We start from the raw sequence: 6,693 nt of genomic DNA on the forward strand, positions 1-6,693 counted from the left end.
AAAAGCTTTGTTGGGAGAGCTACTTAATTGTGATCTCCCACCTCGAAAGAATTAGTCTTCAGCTGTCGGCTGTAGGATACTTTGGAAAACCAAAAAAAAAATAAAATATAAATAGTGAAGCGAGAATTTGTTAAAGATTAGATTCGCAAGGAATGCACTAGCAGTACTTTTTTTTGTTGTTGTTGTAATAATAGTACTTTTTTTTAATTCTTGAATATGTTAACTTGTATATTTTATTTGAATTTATTTATCACCAATTCCAATTAATTTGAGGTAAAGATATAGTTGATGTGGATGTTGATGGATTGAATATGTTAACTTCTTATTATATTTGATAAGTTTACAATTTTCTCGTGAGTATAATGTTGCATGATATAAGAAAATTCTTCCATACTCATAATAAAGAGGAGAGAGAAAGTAAAATAATTAAAGAAAAAAAAATTTGTGGACCTCGACTCTTAGTTAAGTGTGTTGGAAATTTTTCTTAAGTCAGGTAACATTATACTCATAAAATCCATTTTCTCCCATCTCTTTTTTTTTACCTTTGATTAAAAAATTATTTCTTATATATGTCGATTGTAGCATTTATTTAAATAAAGAATAAAATATTTATCCTTTTAAATGACACAACTTATGTTATTTTACTCTCACAAAGAAATGGGACCTATACTTTTATTTTTTTTGTCCACTCTCTCATGATTTATCTCTTTTTCTCACTCAAAATGACACAAGTTCACAATTTTACATCCTTTAAAATGACACATATTTTACTCTTAAATAAAATTTAAAATAAGAGCGGTCATTGTAATTTCTGAAAATTAAGTTGAACATTAATGTAATTTTATCAAATTGTAAAAACGCGTAATTTGTCTTTCTGAAATTGTACTTTTTTCAATTTTAATATTTGTTATATTTTTAAGCATGAGACTACGTATAAATTTACATGTTAAGACTTTTCCTTTCTTTTCTTTTTTTGGGATACAAGACTTTTCCTTTCTAAGAATACTTTTCCACTTGGTATGACAAAATATCAATTATCATTTTATTTTCAAAATTACGTATGAATGAATTTACTTATTTTTTATTTTTATATAAAAATCGAACACTTAGGTTTATAAATAATTTTTATGCATTTTATTAGCAAATATTTAAAAGTACTTGATTATGACCTATGATTTAAATGAAAAAAAAAATGCGAACATTTTTATATTTAATTTAAGATAAAATTCGATACAATAATAAAAAATATTAAAAAAGCGTGAAAGATATGATTGTTATTCCTGAATTTCTCTTCTCTTTCCTTTTCGTCACGCGCTCTCTCCCATCCGCGTCGTTGTCACTCTGAATTCTTCGCTTTCGTTCGTTGATTCATTCCTCCCACGGCTACAGGTTCGATTTGCAAAACCTTCGATTTAGCGAGCACACACTGAATCTCGATTCGAACCCTAACTCTTAAGATCTTCGAACCTACATGCATATTTCAGAATACTATTACTTCGTTCCTGAGTTTTAAGCGTTGAATTGTCAAATGCTTTTGTATTATAGGACCTTGTAGTTTGTTCCGTGTGAGTGAATTACTAAAGAGCTCAAGTGAAGTATGCGTGAGGACGGAAATCAGGGATCTACTTCTGTATGTGGTAGTTGAATCTAGTTTTTTTGTTTTTTAGTTGATATCGTCATAACAATGAACAGAAACAATGCCTGATCATACGTTGATTACTAGGTCCTTTTGATATTACGCTCTATTAATTTTTATCGAAAAGCAAATGTGTGATTATCAATCAGTTCTTGTGCTTTCTGCTGATTGAATCTTGATAATCGTCAGAAACTGCACTGGAAATAATTATGGTTACTTACGATTAGTTTATTGCTAAAAATTTTATTTTGTTGCGAAATGACTGAGAGAGTTGTGATTATGTTGTGCATTTATTTTTTGACATAGGCATTTTAAAATACTTAATACTATGGTTAAGTGCTAAAAAATTGAATGCTACTTTACTTGTATTGAATTTAAGTTCATTTACTGCTGTTTGTTTGTTATGCTGTGAATTCGTGAATGTCAGGTTATTTGAAGTTCAAGTAATAACACTGATTCCTCTTGGGTGCTTCTGGAGCTGGACTTAAGAGGTATTTTTCTTTTAATGTTCACTCTTTGGTTTGGTGCCCGGAAATTGTTAAGGATAAGTATTAGTAAGAAGTTTAAGGCCATTTTGTTTGACCTCTTAGACTTAGCTGTTGTCTTTTGAACTGTTTTTCAGGTTTTTTTTTTTTTTTTTTTTTTGGGGGGGGGGGGGGGGGTGGTGGACTTTTCAATCAATTCGTTTTGGTGGAACTAGATTGGGCTGTTAAATCTGTTATATTTCAGAACAATTATAAATTGGTAATATTCTTCTTTTATTTGCTTTTTATTCTTATGCATTATCCTGCTGGTTGGTGGAACAATAGTGCTATGTGTTTTAAATATTTTTTAGGTTTCAGTATCAAGTCTCAACTTTATGAATTGAGTGGAATGTTATTATATTTGTTGAAACAATATCTTTTGTTTGGATTTTAAAACCTTTTATTTTGGTTCAGGATAGTCTTTTGTAGGAGAAGTTTCTGACAATTCTTTTATCTTCATTTGATCTTTTCTGTTTTTGTTATTCCAATTTTGTTTTAAACTATGTTTTATTGAAGTCTTACGTTATATATTAATACCTTGTAATTTTGCATAAGAATTCTAGTGATTCATTTCCAGTTAAAATCTAGAGAGTTATTTTCATTCATTTAGGTGCAATTTTTTTATTTTAAGATGGTACATGATTTGTATTAAATGAATTTGAGAATTTTATTTATGTTTTTAACTTGTACTTATGGATTGCAGTTAGAATTGTGGGTTTGCTAGTATGAGTTAATCTATATCTTCATGCTGTGGGGAGACTTTGAAGGCTCAATATGGGAGTTTTTGATGAGTTACCTTTGCCTTCCGAAAAAGCTGTAAGCTTTGCTTTGTTCCTTTTGATGTTAGTGTAGAATATGTAGAATATTCTAGATAGTATTTATTGATGTAGTTGGTAGTTGTATATTTAGTTGGTAGTTGTATATTTATTGATGTAGTTGGTGGTTGTATATTTATTAAAGTAGTTGAGGTAGTTGGATGTACTCAATATAAAAAGGACCCATTGGGTCTCTCAATGAATCAAGAAAGTATTATTCAGATAAAACACTTCTTCCACTTCTTCTTTTCTTCATGGTATCAAGAGCTGGTTATATTCCAGTCTCTTCCTCGTTCTGATTTAATTTTAAGTCATTTTCCTATTCCTTTTTTTTCGTTTTAGCCACTGCCCAAGCCAGAATCCTTACCTAGACACCTCCAACCATGAAACCAAGGCCACCATTAGGTTCAGAACAAGATAACTTTTTTCTGGGTACCTGTTGTTAGAAAACCATGGACGTTGAAAATTTTGAAAATTCGTCTTTTCAGAAATTGATGTCTCAACCTGCTGAGGCAACTAGTCATGTTGCTCAAAAAGGTATGGCATTCCATGTTGAACGTAGTAATCGTTGGATCCTTGATTCAGGGGCCTCTGATCACATGACAGGTAATGCAACCTTATTTTTCTCCTATACCCCTTACTATCACCCGTCACGAATAAGAACAGCTGATGGGAATTTCTCCACTATTGCGGGAAAGGGATCCATTAAACTTTCTGAGCATATTATTTTGAACTCAGTACTTCATGTTCCCTCTCTTACTTGTAATCTCATCTCTATTAGCAAACTTACTGCTGAGTTGCATTGTGTTGCTAAGTTCTCTGCAAATGCTTGTATCTTTCAAGAACAGGACTCGGGGATGATGATTGGCAGTGCTAGAGAGGAAGAAGGGCTATACTATTTTACAGATGTTCATTGTGAAAAGAGGATTTTTTCGAACCACTCTCTATGTTTATCAGATGACTGTAATGATGTTTTGTTATGGCATCGTAGGTTGGGACACCCAAATTTTGTTTATCTCCAGAAGTTATTGCCGAACTTATTTATCAATAAAAAGCCAAGTTCCCTTCTTTGTGATATTTGTCAGCTTGCAAAGCACTCTCGTGTCACTTATTCTCCTAAGAAATATCATGAATCTTCTCCCTTTACATTGATTCATAGTGATATTTGGGGACCTGCTCGTGAAAAAAATGTCTCGGGTGCTCGTTGGTTTATTACTTTCATTGATGATCATTCTAGGGTATGTTGGGTATATCTCTTAAAAGATAAGTCTGAGGCAGCATCCACTTTTAAAAACTTTCATGCTATGATTCAAACTCAATTTCAGACTTCTATCAAAATTCTGCGAACAGACAATGGTACTGAATATTTTAATTCAGTTCTTGGAGATTACCTAAACCAGCATGGAATTATTCATCAAAGTTCTTGTCCTAACACCCCTCAACAAAATGGGGTGGCTGAAAGGAAAAATAGACATCTAATTGAAGTTGCTCGAGCTCTTTTATTCACGATGCATGTCCCTAAATATCTGTGGGGGGAAGCCGTCTTGACAGCCTGTTATCTCATTAATCGGATGCCTTCTCGGGTACTAAATTTTCATTCTCCTTTATCCTGTCTTACTAAATCTTTTCCCTCTTTCAGTGCTCTTTCTTCTCTTCCTCCCAAAATATTTGGCTGTGTGGTTTTTGTGCATATTCCTCCACATCAAAGGTCCAAACTTGACCCTAAATCCATCAGATGTGTCTTCATAGGATATTCCCCTAATCAAAAAGGTTATAAGTGTTACTCACCTTCTCTCCGTAAGGTTTTTGTTTCCATGGATGTTACCTTTTATGAGACACAATCCTTTTTTTCCCCGACTTCTCTTCAGGGGGAGTCTATTGGTATTGGTATGGATGAAGATAAGCCTGGGAAACCAAATGATGTTGCTGTCTTACCTTGGCCTTTGGAAACAGGTGGAGTTATTGGGAAGGAAACAGGGGGAGCAACTATACCTGAATCTAATGATCCTCCTTGTGATCCTCCTGGTAAATGGGGAAAATTTTACAGCAGGCGCAAAACACATGAAGATACTCTAGACTGCCAGGATCCTGACTCGAGTCCTTGTTCCAGCAACCCACTTGAATGTACTAGTACAACCAACGTTGATATGCCTATTGCTCTTCGGAAAGGTACTAGATCTTGCACTGCTCATCCTATTTCCCATTATATCTCATATGAAAAGTTGTCTCCAGGTTTTCGTGCTTTCAACACTATGTTAGATAGTACCAGGATACCCAAAAATATCCAAGAAGCACTTGATGACCCAAAATGGAGGAATGCAGTATTAGAAGAAATGGATGCACTTACAAAAAATGGAACATGGGAGTTTGTGACATTACCTAAAGGAAAGAAAACTGTTGGTTGCAAGTGGGTGTTCACAATAAAATTCAATGCAGACAATAGCATCAATAGGTATAAGGCCAGATTAGTTGCTAAGGGATTTACTCAGACTCATGGGATAGATTATCAGGAGACATTTGCTCCTGTTGCCAAACTTAACACTATCCGCGTTCTGCTATCTCTTGCCGCCAACCTTGATTGGCCATTGCAACAGTTAGATGTTAAGAATGCCTTCTTGAATGGTGATCTCCCCAGAGAATGGTTTGGGAAATTTACTCAAGCTGTTAAGGGAAGAGGGTTCACCCAAGCTCAGACTGATCACACTTTATTTTTTAAACACTCCGACAAAGGAAGAATTGCTATTCTGATCGTTTATGTTGATGAGGTCGAGGAATTTTCTTTAAAAAGGGGCACAAAAGGATGATTGAAATCTATACAGATGCAGACTGGGCTGGCTCTGCAATGGACCGAAGATCTACTTCAGGATATTGTACTTATGTCTGGGGAAACCTTGTGACCTGGAGAAGTAAGAAACAAACTGTTGTTGCAAGAAGCAGTGCAGAAGCGGAATTTCGGGCTCTAGCCCATGGTATTTGTGAAGGAATTTGGTTACGAAGGCTTCTGGAGGAGTTGAAGATCTCTTATTCCCTACCTATCAGATTATATTGTGATAATAAGGCTGCTGTCAGCATTGCTCAAAATCCTGTTCATCATGACAGAACAAAACATGTGGAAGTTGATCGTCACTTTATCAAAGAGAAATTAGAAGGCGGTATGCTTGACATATATACCTACCAAGGAACAGACGGCGGATATCCTCACCAAAGGATTACTTAAGCCGACCTTTGAGAATTTGATCAGCAAGTTGGGAATGATCAATATATATCTCCCAACTTGAGGGGGAGTGTAGAATATGTAGAATATTCTAGATAGTATTTATTGATGTAATTGGTAGTTGTATATTTAGTTGGTAGTTGTATATTTATTGATGTAGTTGGTGGTTGTATATTTATTGATGTAGTTGGCGGTTGTATATTTATTAAAGTAGTTGAGGTAGTTGGATGTCCTTAATATAAAAAGGACCCATTGGGTCTCTCAATGAATCAAGAAAGTATTATTTAGATAAAACACTTCTTCCACTTCTTCTTTTCTTTCCATTATGCCTCTTAAAATTCTCTTCTTAACAAATAAATGAACTGCAAGTGTGCAAATGGCAAATCACTTGGATAGTTTGGAGAAGATGCTAGGAGAGTTACAGTGAAAACACTGAAATAGTCAGAAAGATGACATCTTTTATTTTAGGCTTGCAGGGCCATCTGGCTAGGAGTTAGACTGAAG

General features: G+C 34.3%; 1 long non-coding RNA gene across 1 annotated transcript; it reads left to right on the forward strand.

Annotated features, from left to right (window-relative positions):
* Nucleotides 1-1,442: 1,442 nt before the first annotated feature.
* On the forward strand, nt 1,443-2,977 carry LOC133298217 (uncharacterized). Its single transcript, XR_009749755.1, has 3 exons — nt 1,443-1,630; nt 2,064-2,127; nt 2,864-2,977. It is a non-coding gene; the product is annotated as an uncharacterized LOC133298217 (long non-coding RNA).
* Nucleotides 2,978-6,693: the final 3,716 nt, after the last annotated feature.

This window comes from Gastrolobium bilobum, unplaced genomic scaffold (genome assembly GCF_033153095.1).
Source record: "Gastrolobium bilobum isolate Gb01-03AN ecotype WA unplaced genomic scaffold, APGP_CSIRO_Gbil_v1 utg9664, whole genome shotgun sequence".
Classification (NCBI taxonomy): domain Eukaryota; kingdom Viridiplantae; phylum Streptophyta; class Magnoliopsida; order Fabales; family Fabaceae; genus Gastrolobium; species Gastrolobium bilobum.